Below are 19,928 nucleotides of genomic sequence, written 5' to 3'. Positions count from 1 at the left end.
GGAAATTGTTAACTTCTCGGGCTCCCAGCTAATGCAAGAAGAGATTGCCAAAGTGCAGCCTGACTGCTCACCTGCAGACAAACCTCTCTAAGTGAGGCTGCTGCAAAGCAGAGCTCATTCCTGCGCTGGTGACCACACTGTCAGGCAGCACACAGTGCACTTGGGTGTCTGCCATGTGTTAGACACTCAAAGCTTGGCAGCTTAGGTTAGCCAGTGGAGAGGTTTCAACTTTTGGATGGTCATTACACCATCAGCTTTTGCCTAAACTGTTGAAAATCTTCCTGCATGCCATAGTCAGAAACCTGTGCTGTTTTCCAAAGCATTCACCCTCTAAATCAGCATGTGTTGTGCTATTGGGCTTATATATGTTGATTTACTGCTAATGGCAAACCTCCAGGTAGAGCAAACTCAAAGATGCTCAAGCAGCTCAGCTCTCTGAAAGTGCTGTGGGTGAGACTGATGGATCCCACTTCAGAAGTTTACAGCGTTTACACCTGCATCTGGGCTAATCAGGAATCTCTTTGTTGTTAATTACAAGACACTCTTAGGGAGTGATGCATCCAATTTTTTTTAGATATCTCTTTCAAATAAGATGAATTACCTGCTATATCGCCCCATTTCTCTGTTCTCTCCTTTGATTGAGTTGTAAGCCATTTGCACCTGATGAAGGAAAACCACCAAATGTTGGCCTCTGCAGTTGTCTTCCAGTGCCCTGCTGTGAACGGAGAGCTTGTACCCACCACGGCCCTATGCAAAGTGAAGGCTCAGCAGGAACAGAGGAGTTAGGAATGCTCCAAAGCGTTCTTAACTGGGAAAAACAGTAATCAAAACCCACAACTGACCGTATTCCTGAGCCCACACAGTGCCACAGGGCTTTACTGCTTTCTTTGTAACCTACTTGATTTCCTCCACTCTTCTCCTGCTTTACTTGATCAAGGAGCATCTCTGAGTTGGATGAAAGCAGCGAGAGACTGCAGTGATCCACACTCTTCCACTCTATATGCTATTTGCAGCGGAAAGGGAAAAGCTACTTGAGGTGGAAACCTCCTAGCTTGCATTTTGCCACAATGCGCAGCCGTATATTACAGTCAGAGAAGCAGTTATTGCAAATGGGGAGCTGATTTATTTCATACCATGCTCTTGTGAGGCAACCATGGATTGAAGTGGAAACACACAAATAGGCCAGCACTGTTAGAGGGCCTTAATAAATATTAAGCGTGTGCTCTCCTGCTAGGAAAGAGTGACTGGTGAGCAGTGTGCACACTGGCAGCTGTGCACAAATTAAGCTTTTCCTTTGGTTGATCTCAAGCACAGCCGCAGAATTACGTAGGGAGAGGAGGTTCACCAAAGTGGGCAGATGCGCCCTTAACGTCATCACACCAAGGAGTCCATCTAGTCCCTCTAACATGAGAGGCATATTTGGTTTTCGATTTTACTTTTTGATGTTTTTATGAGTTAGGCTTGGTTTGATGTTATTTAGTAATCTTTAGGACATGATGATTTGCCAAACTACAGAATTTACACCAAATCTGGCAGGTTTTGCCAGGAAGAGAATATATTATATGCAAACATAAGTAATTATATAGCTTCAAATTTCTTTTTCATGTTTTCAACTTTTAGGATTTAGTTGCTTAGAAAATAGTGAAAAGCTTGATTTTTATTTACTAACTTACTTTTCATTCACAATTTATAATAAACTTCTTAAGGATACAAATTGGATTTTAGTTAAAATGCAGAAAACCAGCACTGTAAAATTGCTTTAGTATTAGTTTAGTAAAGCTACTTTACTTGTGCTGGATGCAAGAGATTTTTTTTTTTTTTACTAATCCAAGTATATTTGTATTTTGAAATATTTAAAATATTATTTCTAGGTAATAAACTAGACTGATTATTTTTGATCAACTTGTCCTTCCAAATGGCTAGGTCCTAGTTTTTCACACCCATTTCTTTTTCATTATCTACATTTAAGCCCCTATCCAGGGCTAAACTGTAACAATTGCTCTGCCACCTGATAAACTCTCACCAACCAGGGAGGGGAATTGTGAAAAAGGAGAGAAGACCCATAGGTGAAAGTACAACAGATTTAATGAAAACACCACCAGTACAAACAGAAAATACTTAGCCAAATGGATGTGCTGTCATCAGGATGTATTACAGAGTAGTCCTCAGCAGACACCAGAGGAAGAGCAAAAGAGCAGCAGGAACCCCACGAGAGCTCCCTCTCCTCAGCAAACCTCCTCCCTTTATAATGACCATGACATTATGGTACGGGCTACCCCTGTAGCTCACTCAGGTCAGCTGCCCTGGCTGGCTTGAAACTGCTAATGGCTGGCCTATGGTTCTATCCCAGCCAAACCAGGACATTTGTTATATCAGAAGGAGAAAACAAATCTGTTTTTTTTCTTTTTCCAAAATTCAGTCCTTTTCTTAATCCCAGATGAACTGATTACACGGACTTTATTGAACTAAATTAACCTAAACTAAATGGATCATTCCACTGAGACAGCCAAAGTTTGCAAAAGTGGCAGAATCTGGCTCTAGTGATAGATAAAGCAGTATCAAAAGGAAATAGATGTACAGGATTTTAAGGTTTCCAGTATTTGGTGATTATTTTCCAAACCTTGAGATGCTGAAATTTTCTAAAACCTGTATTTAACCAAACATATCACTCAGGCATTCCTATGTCCCTAATGATCAATTGGGTGTTATTTGTTATTGATTCCCAGTGCTTTTTGATCTCAAATGGACAAGAATTGATCTTAGAATGGTACATAACACTTATAAATGAGGTGAAAGGCTTTTATTTAAAAGAAGAAGGAAAAACTCCCCACATTTTTTATGTCTAGAAATTAAGAGATCTAGCCTAAATGAATAACCGTCATATTCACTGGAACAGGCTGCTCAGAGAGGCTGTGAAAGTCCCCTTCTCTGGAGATACTCAAAACCCGCCTGGATGCTGTCCTGTGTGACCTGCTGTAGGCAAACCTGCTTTGGCAGGGGGATTGGACTAGATAATCTCCAGAGGTCCCTTCCAACCCCTGCCATTCTGTGATTCTGTGATGTGATTTCAGAGTTGAATATAAGTATAATGTTAAAGACTTTTTATCGCTAGCAAAGATAACAGTTGATTTTTAATACAGAATCCTAATTATTTATCTTTAAGGTTTGTAAAGCTAAGAATTGTTTATACATTGGAAGTCAAATACAAAATAACTATTTTATATGCAAAAGAAAAAGAAGACATGTAAATATATTGGGTTGGATTTAGCTGAGAGAGGTTATTAAATTATTCAGTTCTTCATGTGATATTTAGATAAATAAAGTCTCATTTTCCACTGTGCAGCTGATCTCATTAAAGGGAGGGAAAAACCCTTTAATGTTTAAACCATCCTCTAATTCTTAGCAAATCCCTAAGAATGTTTTAAGGAGAGAGAATTCTTACATCGCTGGATTTTGTATCCTAATTAAATCTCTTGACAGCTCGCTCTATTACATTCAGCAGTGGCTCAGTGCATACAGGAGGTGGGGTTCAGCTTTTCACAGTTCTCCTTTTTTACAAAATACGGTTTATATTTTCTTTTTTATTCTGTGAGCTGAGGAGCCCTGTTTCCAGGCATACCAAGTTCAGTTACTCCTTGGAGGTGTATGCTTTTTTGTCATTTTTTTCTTGGGTGGGAAAGGGGGACTATCCAAAGGAGGGGTGGATGTTGCTAGTAGTGCAACAAATTAGGAGGAGGAGTGGATCTGCTTCTGAAGTTGACTTAGGAATGAAGTATGGGATTTGACTGATAGATTTTTAACTATAAATGGATTAATTAGAGTGTGACTGAGGTCATGTATAAAAAAGGAGCGAGCTAATTAAGTCTGAGCAGTACTCCAAATGCCTTTTGTACTGATGACTGGAGATCAAAGGCTAGAGCAAGTTTTTTAAGATTATATTTCTTTACATAAATAAATGGGCCTTACTAAGGGTGGACAGGGCATTCTATTCAGAGGAGCGCAGACAATCCAGGCATATTTTCTACCTGATGGTTACACTTAGAAATGCCTGGTTTTTAATTGATGCTTGGGTATTCAGATATATTATGCTCCCATGCATTATGGCAGAATAGATTTGTACGTTTGCATTTTCATGCTTAATTTAAATGCAAGGATTTTTCTCCTATGCCTAGGGCTCAATTGTCAGAGATTCTGAAAATTGTGTTTATTATGGTTAGACTGCATTTATTATGGTTAGATATCCATGATATCCAGGAGCTGCATATGCCCAAGAGACTCACTTATCCCTGCTTCTTTCGAGGGATGCAGTCAGGTATTCTCCTATACTCTGTCCTGCCTCTCTGCTGTGTGCTCTCCTTTCTGTCTTCTGCTACATGGGAGGTGGCTACAAATACACAATCAGATTTAGGTTTTGTGGAAGTTTATTGAGGCCAAGTTATAGTTATCTTGTATCTCTTTTTAATGTCTTTTAAGACAAAATACACCCATGCCTTCTTGTTTTGCACAGGGCTTTTGAAGAGTTATGAATTCAAGGCAATAGTAATGCACAATAAAAAGCATCTCCTGTGATGTACTGAATGCCTGCAATCAGCACTGATGTCAAGGGAAACTAAGGGCACTCAGCTTAATACAAATGAGCCCTGAATATTGGTGAGGATTAGGAGCCTAAGTGCCATCTTAATTTTTCTTCAAAATTCCATTACTACAGTTTAAATAGAAATTATGATTTCCCTGAGCAGAACAAGCCAAACCCAGATACAACCTTGTGGAAGTCGAGTCAGTAGCAGGGCAGGTTTGGAGCAGAAGGACAGTTGTGCACCTCACTGAAAACTGCTTCTCTCTGTCAACAGTAACAAGAAACCTATTTAGTATAGTTTTCATACGTTGTGCTTGGAGATGCTTTTGCACTGTTATTTCTCGTTTTTTGATCTATAGAGCATGGTACTTAAATGTTGACTTTGGCATTTCCATACGCATGTGATGTTGATGTAATTTTTCTGTGTTGAGGGATTTTTTTTTCTTCTAGATGAGAAAAAGGGAAGGAGGGGGCTGCTGATTTTTGACAACTCCATTCTAAAATGAGAGCTGTTTCCATTTGTGTTTTTAAGTCAAAAGAGTAGGGTTTTTCCACATGTGGGAGTGGCATAGGCCAGATGATGTCTTAAGGTCCTGTGTTTTGATTTTGCTAAGTATGTCTTAGAAGTGACCTGACCATTCGGAGTTACACCATTTAATTCATGTGGTTTATCCCTTTTCCTGTCCTGTGGTTCAGCTACCAAAATTTAAAGGCTCATTTAGGACCATGAGAGTCACTGGCTGATGCCCAGGTGGATGTGCAGAGTCTCCTGCTGAGGGCGTTGAAAAGCTGGGCAGCAGATGAGGTTTATAAGATATTGTTCCTGGCAGTCTCATCGGTCAGATTTAGCCTGACGTGCAAAGACTTATGAATGGAATTGAAGGAGGATTTATTGTCCTCCTGCCCTGGATGGCCTGAGGTGGAGTGCTCCTTCTCCAGTCTATGGGTTGTTTGTAACATCCCTTTGCTTCCCATGCATCACAGCACAAACTGCTTCAGTCTGTAATGCTCTTAGAGAAATATAACCTTTTGATGACAGTAAACACCACTTGATGGATACTCCAAAAGAGGTTTTATTGACCTCTGTGTCTTCTCATATATTCTGATTTGTTTCTTTTTCAGAAAATCCTGGCTGGGATAATCCATTGTAGAACTATATAGTTTCACAAATGAGAGCAGTTGCTAGCTGAAGGCTTGAAAGCATCTCCTGTTGCCAGATTTGACCAGCAACATAGGAAAATAGGAAATAGCTGGCTCCTCAGCATTTTCCTTCTGTATGCAGAGGTCTGTGGTCAGAACGATTTTGTTTGATGTCTTTCAATTCTTGACATTGGTTTAATCCGAGAAGGGCCTCCACCTCACTCTTTGCAGATGGGTGCTCTGAAAGCACCTCTTTCTTTCTCCTCCTCAAAGTAGAGCACCTAATAAATGGTTGTAGATGCTGATAGGGGTATTTGGACACTGGTAAGCCCATGGCACAGACTTTGGGATGGTGTTTTTTAAACCTACTCAATAGCATAGGGGCCCTTTGAGTATCCAAATCAATAGCAGAACTCCTAGACTTAAAAAAAATCCTAAATACATCTAAAGACAGATCTGTGTACAAGGAAGTGTAAACATTACCTCGTGTGTCTTGCCAAAGCCACTTAAACGGCTTTCCTATATCTGCAAGCAGTTTTTATTTGGAAGACAGATGACTATCAGCCAGTGCTCAAGCCATATCTGCCTTTTTCATGGCCTAATTGAATGAGATGGTGCCTCACAAGCATTTTTATTTCCAAATAAAAATTGCTAGAAATCATATTATGGACAAAGGAAGAATTCTGTGGGGAGGGAGATGGGATATATTTGCCTGCTCATAGAAATTTAAACTGGGTTATTCAGAGGGGCACAGCATGCAGACAACTGCCTGTATTATGGAACGTTATTACGGCATGTAATAGGAACAAATTCAAGTACTATTAGATAAAAACATTATGGTCTCTCTTATTTTAAGACCAAAGGCCATTTTGCCCAGTTCAGGTGCTGTGAAACAGCACTGGAGCCACTCTCCATGCGTACAAAGGCATCTAGGTGGCCAAAAGCTGTTTGTTGCTCAGTTGCTTCTTACTTACTGAGCAACAAGGATACAGCAAGGTCTTATGTTCAGGTACATAGCCAGAGCAAATCCGTTATAAAATTGGGATGGTATCTCTGTTCTCTGCAGAGATGGTAAGTGAATGTGCATTAGTGACTTTGAAGTTATAAGGAGTTACAGTGGAAAGGTCAATTCATTCCTGTGGAAGAGTACAGCGTTACTCAGCCCCTGGAGTCAACTGTGTCACTCACAACATCTTAATCAGCTGTCAGCCAAAAGGAGTCATATCATGGCTGCAACGCGACCTGCTGCTGCACATACAGCATACACCATCCAGATATGGATGGCAAAACAAAAACCGCTTCCATGCGCAAACATCTCCAAAAATTGTCCCTCTCAACTCCTAGCAGTGTTGCGCTTCTTTTATATAGGCTACTAATCTGATACGTTTATACCATGCATACCTATATATGCGTGTGTGCGTATGCAAACATATGTAGATACACAGACACACGCATGTGTAGGTGTGCATGGTATAAACACATGTATACACACACACACATGTTCCGTTTTCTCTGGCCGTCTTTCACAACTCGACTTTTGCAAGTGGCCTGTGCACCACGTTTATAACACAAGTTATGTTCTTTGATTTTTTTTTTTCCTTGTTATCTGGATGAGTTTCTAAGCAGTGCTCTCACTGCCATTCTGGTGACTAGGAGCTTGCTTTAACAAGATACAAGCAGAAACCTGAGTTTGATCTACATAGCAAGTAGTCAAAGCAATTTGAGATTGTTGCATGGAAGAGGTGGTGGTTAATGCAGAGCACTCACGTATGGCTTTTGAAGCCTTGAGCCTTTCTTGTAGTTTTTAACCTTCTAAATGAATTTAGGGTGCAGAATATTCTCTAGGTCTTTCATTTGCAGCCACACAGAAGCAGAAAGCAGCAGAAGTATTCAGCCTGGCTCTTCCTTATCAAAGGCTGGCACACAAATGGGGCTGCCCTAATTATGCAGGAAGCAAAAATACACCTGTAAAAGGCAGTCCTCATTTGAAATCTAGCCCTGTATGAAATGCAAGATGGAAAGGAAATGTAGTTTTGTCAGTGAATTGGGAAAATGTGGAACTTAAATCAGAGCAACTGCTCTTATATGTGCTGCTGCTCTTCGTCTTTCACAGGAATAAAATTTCATATGAATATGTTTATTATTACCTCATAAAGCCAAGAAACGTTTTAGAGTGGAGGAAGTGAATGTCTTTGATGGATTGTTTTCCCCTTTGGAATTAATTCCCAGTGAAAACAATAACATGTTTAAGGAGTCCTTTGGGAAACAGAGGATGATGGGGCTGGAAAGCCTTCTGCTGTTTCACACCAGTCTGTAAATAAGCTACCATCTCTCTTCTGACTCTTCATGTCTCTATCCACCTGGCAAGAGGTTTATTTTTAGGACACTACCTATATTTATATTACTGTGTCTGGAACTAGAAGCACTTGGTGTACTTGCAGGATTTACTTTTGAAACGTTTTGAAATTGTGGACATAAATTAGAGTTGTCCTGTCCCTTTTTAGAATTATTTGGACATGAAAGTCTCAGTGTATATCACACATCCAACTGCTTATAGAGCGAGTGGTGTGCCTAATGTGCGTGTGTGCCAGAGGAGTTTTGCAGCTGAGAACTGGAAGCACAGAAAGGTGGGTCCTGCTCTTGAGTTATGTGGGCTGTAGGGGCTGTATCTGCTCCTCCACCCATGTGCTTTGCTTACAGTGAGGTTCTTCTGTTTTTTTTTTTTACTGATGGCAAAAAATCCGGTGACTGTATTTCTCTATCTCTCTGCTTGTAAGACTTAGGCATGGAAACAGATCACTTTGAAGTTGAAAGGGTAACTTCATTGATTTTAATGGACAATGTCTCTTCACTGTCCTCGATCCCTTCAAAACGCTTTGAGATCTTCAAACGAAAAGTTCTAAAAAGGTGAACAGTGTTTTCGCTCCTGCACATATTAGAATGACCTTTTTTTTCTGCTTAGTGATTTGATCCATACCACTTGTTAGAAGAGCATTATAATCTGTTCCTGTCTATACAGAAATATAGGTAATTTGATTTTAAAAACTCAACAAATACAAATAACCTTCACTATTAGACATCAAAAGTGTTAATAAACAGAGCACATAAATACTATATTGACTATATGTCTCAAATATTACAACTCCCACAAGATAAGCTTCATTATAAGGATTGACTTGTGTCTCAGTGTGTTGAAATTTTTTATGGAATTGTAGCAATGACCTGAGTGAGGATTACATGGGGAAACATCTTAAATTACCTGGAGATTTAAAGATTAACAACAAAACACACCCCCCCCCCCAAAAAAAAAAAAAAAAAGAGAGAGAAAGAAAAGCCAAACCCATTGCTGCAAGATTATTTGGCAGGGGACACACACACACCTTAATAAAAGGAGAAAATTTAATTAAAGGATTGGGCTTGGAGGCAGCAGCTGAATCAGATTTATAGTCTAAAGATCTAGGACACACCTGCAGCTCTTCAATCTGGATCACTTACCTGTTAGGAAAGGAATTTTTGTGCTGTAGATGGCTTATCATTACTAAAGACACAGCTACCATTCATGAAGGAACTGAAATGAAAATGTTGAAAAAAAACCCCCAACAATGAAGAAATAACCCAAAACCAGTTTAGGGCAGCAAGCTGCCTTGCCCCAGCCCTTGCTGAAGGTCAGCTTTGGTTGTGATTTTTCACTTGTGTCTTGCTGTGCTCTCATATGAGGTCACTTTTCTGTTCAACCTCTCAGAGTTGTTCATCTCTTCCCAGCAAATCTCTGTAATGTAGAAGCTAGAGATGAAAAGCTAGGTGGTCCTGTCCTCCATCTGTCCCTTGCAGAGTATTGTTCTTTGGTATAGTTATCGTTTGCTACTTCATCATGTTAAAACTGGGTAAGTGGACACACTGCTGGAGATGGAAGTAATTTGAAAGTGCTGTCTTTCAAGGTGTTGAGCATCGTTGTGTCCATTAAAGTCAGTGGGAGTTGACAGCACTTAGCACCTCATAGAAGGCATTTAACATCCCGGAGGGTTTGAGTTGTACATTACAAAGCCCCTCAGGGACCGACTCTGCCATGGTTTATTTGTCTTTGAGTGTCCAAAGTCCCCTATGGTGCAATATAAATAACGACGCCCTTCTGGAAATACATTCACAGCCTTGTGTAGCTGACCCACTTAAACATCTTCTTTGCTGCAGTTAGGCTTGAGGGTGGTATGTTTGTGCTCTCAGTATGCTCAGCAGGGGCGTGCTGGTGGAGATCTGGGGCACCCAGCCCAGCAGCTTCCCCTTCAGCATCATGCTTCAAAGCGGCATGGGCCCAGGGCCTTCCCCTGCCCCGGCAGCACGCAAGTGCCTCACTTGTCATTAAAAGTTTAGCTGGAAACTAGTTTATCCAAGAGGTGACCTGCAAACACTGAAGAACAAAGAATTTTAGGACAGCATTTCAAATGTTTCAAAGACTGAGCAGGTTGGGGAGATTCATGCCTTGTTTTCTCCCTGTCCTCATTAATGGGCTCCCAGGTGCTAGTTTGGATGTCTGGGGCAGGATACACTGCCCGTATCGTGGCACTGGGGCGAACATTACTGAACATAACTGTGCTTTGGCACTGGTTTTATCAGTTTGGTTTGGATGGTGTAGCAGACTAGCTCACCCTTGCCTCAGCGTCCTGCTTCCAGCCTGTGGGGGGTTGTCATCGTCACTAGTGATGGTGTGGGCTTTCCCCAGAGAGGCTGGGTCCCTCCAGGTGATCCACACAAGGTGCATCACTGCTTCTTTCCATGAGCCTGATCAAGCGAATGTGTCGCCAGGTGGGAGCACGTGAGACCCACTGTCTAGACTTTGAGGACAGGAAAAAAAAAAGACAGGATCTGACATCTGTTCTGTGTCAGATGCCCCGCTTATCCTGCTGCTCAGCCCATCGACTAAATTACAGATTTACTGCAGAGAATGAAGGCTTCCCCTTTTAACACAGCCCAACTGATGCAGGTTTACAGGGCTAATTTGCTAGCTCCTTCAGATAGAAAGGTCAAAATATTCCTTTGGTCATAGCAAGTGAGTCCTCAGCGAGCACAGAAACCCTCAGAGCAGTGCTGCTGGTGCATTCGGCACTGGGAGCACACAGGGTGGCAAGGCAGGACACCGGCTCCTGTAGGAACTGCTGTGTGTGTCTGTGAAACTGCATGTGATGCGTCTTTAGTTCTAGTATTTTTGTGTTGACTGCAGTTTGTATTGACTGCAGCGGGGCAGGAGGAGGATTTCAGACCTAGCTCTCTGCAGCTTGAGGTGACTGTATGCTCATCCACACTCGGCTCAGGATGGGCCTTTCGTGTGGCTTGCGGCACAGTAGTGAAGACAGCCGCTCAGGAAGGAGTTTTGCACTCATTTTTGGATGCATTGCCTTCCCCAGTTTGAGTTTTCCTTGTTCTTGGTTAATTCAAATTTCTGATGTTATACTCTGCTGTCGTTTCCTCCAGGGGTACATGGAGGCTGAGCAGAAGTGCCGTTTTCTTCTAGCCATACCAGCCCCACCATTCCAGCAATAGCGGGAGCACCATAAAAGCTTTTATACATAGATTACAAGAGCATTGCTCCATACTAAAGTGCTTTCTGATCAATGGCTGTCAAGGTCAGCCATTACTCTGTAGAATTTTCAAACCTACGTGTTAAATTAGGAAATATTTTAGGCATGCAATCCTGGAAGTGCTGTAGATCAGGTGTGTACAGTCCTCTGGTAGAAAAAACTTCCACTGTTTCAGAAATACTTGAGTCTGTTTTTCAGTTGGTTTACAACTTTCTTTTTTTTTACCTTTTTATTGCATGCTCATCACCAATTAAAAAAAAAAGAAAAATCTAAAATCCAAAGTACATTTCTGTGGTCAAATAATTTTTTTGTCTCATGTGAAAGAGTTTTGCTGCTAAATGCATTATCTGCTGTGGGAGACAGAGCTGACAGGCTCTGGGCTGGGAGTTTGACTGTTAAATCCCACCGACAAGGTTGTTGATGAGTTTGACAGATAGCATGGCTTTTATGTTGTGGCTCAGCTTCACATTCATATTTTCTTAACCTCATAATATTGAGATCTTCTCACGAGGAGATGCTCTGACAAGTTGAAGTATTATTTCAGTGATTGCCTGCCACACACACCTGCTTATCAAAAATAAATCCTTTTGTCTTTGTAGTTATGCGATGGGACAGGGAGGCCTGCAAGCTGCACAGTGAGGGTCGGGGCCTTGCTTGGGGACATGCCCGTGATGAACCAGACTCTCGCTGAGCTTTTTTTGAAGGCTTGTCTTTAATGTTACTCAGTGAGGGAAGTCAGGACCACACAGAGGCCATGGAATGCCCCAGGGTCAGGATGACGTGATAATGTGTAAGCGCAGAAAAGGGCCTGAGGAGGGGTTGTACACCTTCCTCCTTGTGCTGAAAAGCCCTGAAGAGCAGGAGCTTTTCTCCCACTCTTATGCAAAAGGATGGGTTCTTCCATGGGTTTTGGAGACACTTCTCCCCTGAGAGCCCGGCAGCCATCCTGTGCACAACCCTTCCTCTTCCCACATGGCCGTTTCATCTCCATGGCTGATGGCTCTCACCCTCAGCACAGGAGCTGGCCCTGAGCATCCTGCAAACTCCCTCTTCTCTGCTAAGGCACATGCACTGCCACAAACGGTCCCCTCAGCATCTGAAGGGTACGCATCGGAAAAGCAACAGAATGAGGCTGAGGGAAAACCACCAAAGTGTGCGGGCTGGTCTGTGAAAATATGTGTGAAAGCTGTCATGATGGCTGTCCAGGCTAGTCTTGCACAAACTACCTTGTGGTTCACCTCTGCTTGTGATATTATTTCCCAAGTAGCTCACAGACTCCTCCGGTCATTACTTTGTGTTGGATTTTGGAGAAAAGTAAAAACGATGGGTTTCCTCCTTTTTCTGTGTATGGATTCATATCTGCAAAGTGCTGAGTTTTATTTAGGACTCACTTGTGCCAGTGAATGAATTAGAGAGTCGCGGTGATGCAGCTGATTTATATGCGTTGGACGCTGTAATGTAGAAAACTGCATAGCATTATCTAGTGCAAACAGTGATGCTTCAAAGTATGAGAGGATCCCATGCAGGGGTTTATGTTCCTACCCAAATGCAGTGCAGGGTGGCACAGCCAGGTAGCAGCTCATTGGAGTCTTTCCTTCCTCTCCTCCCTTTAAAGTGTCAACTCCTTGTGCTGCAAAGCTGGATGGTAGACTTGACGGCTCTGCAGCCTGGCTCCCCGGTGAAGCTGTTTCCCTTATGATGTGATGTCTTTTGTACTGTGGGACAGATCCTCAGCTGGGACAAATCATATCAGCTCCCGGGTTTCAGTGAAGCAATGCGAAATTGCAGCTGCTGACTCCAGCTGCTGAAGATCCGTCCAGTACCAAACAAAGAGCCCAAGGAAAACCTCAGCTCATGGAGATGGCTGCCAAAAATCCAGATAAACAGCTGTAGGTCCAAAAGCAAATCGGGGCTGTGATTTCATTGCTCACCGTTGTACTGTTGTACCAGCGCTTTAAAACCTGATGTTGTGATAAATGCAGCAAAAGCCCTGGCTACACCTGTACAAATTCCCTTCCGAACCCAGGGCCTCACAAGTCTGTGCAGACGTACCTGAAGTCAGGATTTGGCATTCGGCTTTCCACCTCATGCCTTCACTGCCTACTGTTGGCTTCCTTTGACAGATGCCAGCTAGCCCTTCGCCTTCTGTCTGGCTTGGTTTTGGTGAGCAACACTTTACCCCCGTGCCGTAGGTGGGCAGCCAGATATGACATGTTTGTTCTTGTTGAACTGGTGAAATGTTCAATTGGGAGAAAAGCCTTCCAGTCAATTTGGTAGGAACAGGACCGTTTCTCATGTTGTGCCATTCCTGGTGTGAAATTCACGAGTCCCCTCACACCCACAGGAGAGGCTCTAGGGTACAGCTTTGTTCAGGGTTTTGGAAGATGCCCACCGAGCTGTGAATGAAGGGCTCCAGTGGATTTCAGCATGGCTTTGGTCCCAAAGCATCCAGGGTTTCTGGCAGCAGGCATCTTCCAGCATCACACTTTATATATATATATATATACACATAAATATATATTGGATCTCACTTAGTCGTGAGTGTTTTTCTTTTGCAGGAAGGAGGAGATGCACAGAAAGGAAATGTAGTGGCTGCATACAGGAAAAATGTTACTTTCTTTGGCTTTAGAAGTTGAGTTCCTACTAACCTCAGGAATATTCTTCCTCCCACTGGGAGAGTCAGGTTTTGTCTGGGTATCATGTCATCTGTCCACATTTATTTTGTATCCAGAAGAAATTATTAAAAGTGATTGAAAAATCAGGCTTTGAAACAGTTGGTATGGAAGTGCGAGACCCGTCTATCGCCTTCCATCGAGGAAGTCTTGGCATCTCTCTCTTCATCTGACAGTTCCCCTCACCCTGCTTCTGTAAAACAGAAATGCTGGCTGCTTTGGTAGGGGAGCACAACCTAGTTCGTATCAGCAGACATGCCATGCCCACCATGTGATGTGTTGGCAAGTACCCTCATTAGAAAATTTATCCTTTTAAAAAAAGAATTAAGGAGACTGTAGGCTACCACTATGCCCTGCAAAACATATTGGTCTCTGGGATATGATCCACAGAAAGTCTTTTTCTCTTTTTATAAAGGAGATGCTGACTGTTCTCCATCATTGGCCTATTTAATTTTTTTTTGCTGTCACCAGTGATACTTGCTTGGTCAACATCCTGTACCGTCATCAAGGTAGCCAGGTTTAGTCCTTTCAGCTATTTGTTTTCCAGCATTATCCCCCCCTCTTCTGTTCTCAGAAGTGAGCGATTAACGTATTTTCTCATTTCTTTGTGTCTCTGCATCTAGTCTTCCCCTGTGTTATTATTAGCAAGCTGAAGTGTCACTCACTAATCTAGGAAAACAGCCCCATCCCATAGAGGCCTCGCCATATGCCTAAATGCCTCCTTGAGTTTAGAGTTAAAGCCATGGCCTTCTCCTGCTGTCTCCTGCCACGAGAGAGCTGTTTTCAATCTAGGACTCCAGTTGCAAACCCGGGGCTGCTGCTGGATCAGTATGGAGAGTCGGTTTGGCAATGCTGAGCCGTGATTAGGTTAGAGACTGGGATTCGGAGCTGTTAACTACTCTGCTAAACAGCTCACAGGCAGCTGAGCGGCTGCGAGATGGGAGCAGCAAATTTGGGCTTGGTGCTGACACAGCCTTTCAATAACCAGATGTCATGGGCACAGAACACCTCTCTATATGATAATATATATACAGCTTTATATACAATGACGAAAATTAGCCCACACGTGTTACTTTTTTCCCTACCTGGTAAGTTACCACATATCTACACTGTCTTCTCCACTTGCTGTCATTGACTATAGAGATGGCACTTGCTTTCTGAAAACCAGGTCAATGAGATTGGCTTATTCATTCTGAGTCTGTCTTCATTGTTACTTCCCTATAGGAAAAATATAGGTCTATCTACCTTGACATCCCTCCTGTGAGTGTGTGTCACGCTTTATTCAAGTTACTGCCAGAACCTTTTCCCTGTGCTAAATCCAGGTTCAGGGAGCCCAGTGTTCCCCATTCTCTGATCTGAACCTGAGCTTGCCCGGTCTCATCTGCTCCTCAGGGGGAGTTAAAGGGTTTCCACCATACAAGCTCTTCATACTATCGCTCCTGCCTTGCTGATCCTCCCAACCCCTTCAGAGTATTGTCTGATTTTAATTGTTCTTATCCCTTTTTTCTTTCATTTGACATACTTGAGTGTTGCCTAGCATTTCATCAATTTTTCATTTTCTACCCCCGGGAAATTTCTTTCCATTTTTGGCATGTTTCCCTCATTCTCCCTGCAGAACACTGAGTCAAAGAAATCATTTAGTTTCCTAGCAATATCCGCCTCATCTGTCATCGAGAGATAAAATTACTAAAACAATGAACAAAAGGTTAAAAAAAACCTGGATGTCTCCAACTGCCAGATTGTAGGTCCCTGCAGTCGCATACTGGTTGTGTGTATTTTCCCTGTATGCCTTCACATTTGCCTCTTTCCCACTCCCTCCCCTGTGCTGAAAAAGCTTGGTTTGATCCGATCCATCTTTCCTGTCTGGAGAACCGGGTGGAAACCTCTCCTGAAAGCATCATTTTTGCTGATGAGGCAGCTGGAAGGTTTTTTTGGGGATGTCTTTCTGTGGCCTGTCATTAAAAGGAAGTATGGAGTGGTTTGTAGCACTAGGAGTTTTATTGGGATGCTTATGAGTGGCAATAGGCAGCGCCTTTGCATTGTCTAAGCCTGCAAGTAGTGCTCAAAACATTGGGCGGACAAAATCAAAAGTAAGGAGGAGCAAGAATTGGATCTCTTTAGTGGAAAAAAAAAAGGAAATTCTTCGTTTAGTATTATTAGTACTATAAATAAAAGTGTTTTTCTTGGCCAGCAGATTATACACAACACAGTTATTATTAGTGCTGAGGACAAGGATTTGCAAGTGGATATACCTGCTGTCTTATGGGTACAGAAACTTTGGATGGCAGTGGCTTACACAGGTGTGATGTCTGTAGTGAATGATGGACAGCTTCCTCTGGTTTGCCTTCTGGATCTTGAGAAAGCAGTTAAACATGGTGTGCTGCAGGTCCTCGTGGAGCTGGGTGTGGGAGGAGAGCGCCAGGGCCAGGCTCTCTCCTCTCTTGGGAGGGTGCAAACCCAGAGGTCTTGGGGCAGTTACACTGGATTGACACCTGTGTAGCTCAGATGTGCTTTCTTCTGACTGGGAATTGGTTGAAGATCTTTAAGTCTTCAGGTCTCTGAAAATTAACTTGCAAGTTTTTCACAAGCGTTATGTCATAAGTTAGTAAATTTGAACAAAATGTTGTCTGAGTCATCTAAAATTTGTACTAGGGAGATTTTGTTTAACAGAATGAAGCTATCTGATACGTTTCAAACAGCTGTCAGGTTGAAGCTTGCTTTTATCCCAGATGTGTGAATTTCCAGCAATGTTATTAACTGGATTGTTCGTCAGTGCTGTATGAAATTCTTTCCTGCTATCGCCATTGAAGGAAACAAATAAATAAAGAAAAGCCTGGGGTGGGGGGTGGGGTGGGGGGTGTTTTGCAGGGTGTGTTCTGCTTTCCTAGAGTGATCATAGCTTCTGACAAAGCCAGACTCTGTGCAAGTCAGTGGATATGTTTCATATGATAAAGGAAAAAAAGGGGGGAAAATCTCTAATTTTGTGGCAGTTTTAAGAGTTCTACTTTGGGCTTGTGATCATTTTGGCGGTTATTTTAAAGGTGGAATCCAAAAAGTGTAGAAGTGTGTGATGGCTTTGTGATGTGTTAGCACTGGCCAAAGCCACCATCACCCCTAGCAAATGGGGAAAACGTATTTTTCAAGCCTTGACAGAAAATACCTTTGTGTTTTTTGTTTGAGCTGCCATTCAGTTTGCACTATTTGAAGATCTTCTTCTCTGTGCTCCCCTGGGTTAGGATTTTCTCTTTTAATATGTGACCAGGAACTTTTCCTGATTAAGAAAAGGCCATGACTGTGTCCTTATAGTCCTTTGCTTTCTATATTGTTTAAGCACGTGCTTAAATAACCCCATGGAGCAGAGAGGTATTACTAAATGATGACCATTATTTACAGACTAAGTAAATATTGGTAACCATCAAGTTTATGTATCAAATCAAAGGAAAGACTTGTGTCCAGTCACTGATTGTCGAGAAAGTGTGTGTGTGGTCTATCTTTTACAGCTCGTGGCCATACTCTGTTATGAATTTGCCAGAAGAATCAGTCTTTTAAAAATATGTATTATTCCAAACTGCTGTGGGAGCAGTCCTAGACTGCTTTCTATTCCATAACTCAGGTTAGTAAAACACTGTAAGTTTGCTTTTCTCATTTTAGCTTGATGACTTGCTATGAATAAAAATTGAGCGAGGTATTCCAGTTTATTTCCCACGTGCATTTTAATTCTGCATCTAATGCAGGTTACTCCATCAATTTATGTTTTTCTTAAATCAAGAGCTGCTATTTAATTTTTCCAGGTATTTCATCTGTTTCAGATTTGGTCTTTTAAATGCCCACTAAAGCATCAGGATGACAGTTAGTCAACATTTGGAAGTCTGTTTTATGGAAAATTCTGACATTACCAAATTTGTTTTCTTACAAAATTAGAATAAAACCAACCTTGTTTGAATTTCCCTTTGGAACAGAATTTGTCAAGCTAGAGGTGAAATACCACTCCTTCCACCATAATTAAATCTGGCAGAGGGCTAAAAAAGGCTACAGGAATCAAACCCCATCTATTGGCAGCACAGAGGTAACTTCACTACTTTCTAAAAGATGGGGGAGGCAGGAGGGTTGCACAGGAGACCTGAATCTTAGATCCATCTCCATGATGTGTGCCCATTATTGCTGTTGTTTCATTGCATTTAGCTTCAGTGCCCATCAAGGCCCACTCCCCATCCCTGCAAATGGCAGATGGGAACAGGGACCTGGAGAACAGCAGGACTCTGAACAGAGCACCAATTAGGCAGGCACTAAAAGCACCTCTCTGGAAGACCTGTCCAAACAGCAGACATCCCAAGGGGACAAGGGTTTGTCTTTTTGCCTTCTCTCTCTGTCTCTTTTTCTTGTTTTTAAGTGGACAGCTCCTGTTATGTATGCATGAACTGTAGTATGCATCACCAGAAGAAAAGATATGACTCCTTTTATGTTTTTTATTCAAAGGAATTGCTATTCTAAGGTGACATTTCTGGTAGTCTCTAATGAGCACGTTTATAACATGCGCTAGCATATGTATCCTCTAGTATAAAATCTCTACGCCATGCTGGGGTGCCACATGACTTCACACTGTAAATGTCATTAGTGCCTTGTATGTTAACAACCCTAATTGTTTTCAGTGATCTGTCGTGAATTGCTACTGAGGACACTAGCTCTTAACAGGAGAAGTTGCGCTAATTGCCCAGTTTTTACAGATTGGCTAAAACCTGTTGGCCTTTTGAAGTTTGTGCCTGTGTATATATATAGTCTTTGTTAATGGCCTATAGATCATTACTAGAGCATTTTGCTGTGCTAGCATCCTCTAACAGGGACTACAGACTTTAGTGGTTGCCACCAGTTAGTTCCTGGGAAGAGATAGCCAGATGATAACTTGACTCTGGCTGCACTCTCTTTATGCTCAGAAGCTCCTGTAAAAAGAAGATGCTACAGGACCTCACAGTTAGCATTTGTATAAGCCCTTGTTTAGCCTTGAATTATTTGGGATCTCATTTCTTGGAATCTGGGATCACATTATACAAACACACTTCAGACATAAATTCTGCAGATTTGTAGAAGCGGTTACAAAAACCAGTGCTCTGAAGTGGTGAAAGCCCTTCTTTGGTGCTTTAAATGATGTCTCAGTTATTTGCAGCTGGTGAAATCCATCTATAAAAATTCTTTTCTTAATGAAAGGAAATTCTGTAGTAAATAATTCTGACATCTGTAAAGCAACCCAGAATAACAGCCATCTCCAGAGTAATGAGACGTATACATTTCTGGTTACTTGCAGCTCTTTCCCCTTTTCTTCTCAGAGATATAGGATGTGGAAAGCCAAAATTACTTGCTGCTGATCTGACTCTGCAAGATGCATTTTTGCAGTTTCAGGAATAGGGCCATGATGAAAAAGCTATTTTAGCATTACTCTGAGCTGCACCTCTGGTGTTTGCTGGCTGCGGTGGCTTCATGTTACTGTAATAGTTGGGTGCTATTTTATGTGCATGTTTGTTTTCACTTAGGTCATCTGCAAGACTCAGACAATTGCTGTTGGCTTTCAGATGTTTTGGGGAGGGAGGAGTTACATGTTTCGGGGACTCTTATAGGAGGTGTTGATCCCTCTGAAGAGCACTCACTATTGTCAAGCATCTCTGAGGGATCGTGGTAATTAAAGAAGTCTTTGTCTCTTCTTATCACTTCTTTGAACTTATTACTGTAGTTTTTAGGTAGGTAGGATTCAAAAAAGGATGGAAATGTTTCTGAGGTACACTGATGAAGTGTGAGCATTTGTCCTTGAATCATAGGCAGAATTTCTCCATAGGACTATCATAGAGATGCTCTAGGATGGCAGAGCCATTAACAGCTAAAAACGTGCTGACCAGCTCTCTTATTTCTTGAGTACAGCTGATAGGGGATTTTCTAATCTTCAGCTCCGTAGGCTGTGCCATTACTCTGGACCTGTCA

General features: G+C 42.1%; 1 protein-coding gene across 4 annotated transcripts in view; it reads left to right on the top strand.

Annotated features, from left to right (window-relative positions):
- KALRN (kalirin RhoGEF kinase) overlaps positions 1–19,928 on the top strand; it is a 525,904-nt gene that overhangs the window by 123,659 nt on the left and 382,317 nt on the right. The window lies entirely within an intron of this gene.

This window comes from Leptosomus discolor, chromosome 5 (genome assembly GCF_034619465.1).
Source record: "Leptosomus discolor isolate bLepDis1 chromosome 5, bLepDis1.hap2, whole genome shotgun sequence".
NCBI classification, from domain to species: domain Eukaryota; kingdom Metazoa; phylum Chordata; class Aves; order Leptosomiformes; family Leptosomidae; genus Leptosomus; species Leptosomus discolor.
Note: the sequence above shows the minus strand (reverse complement) of the source record. Positions and strands in the feature narration are given on the sequence as shown.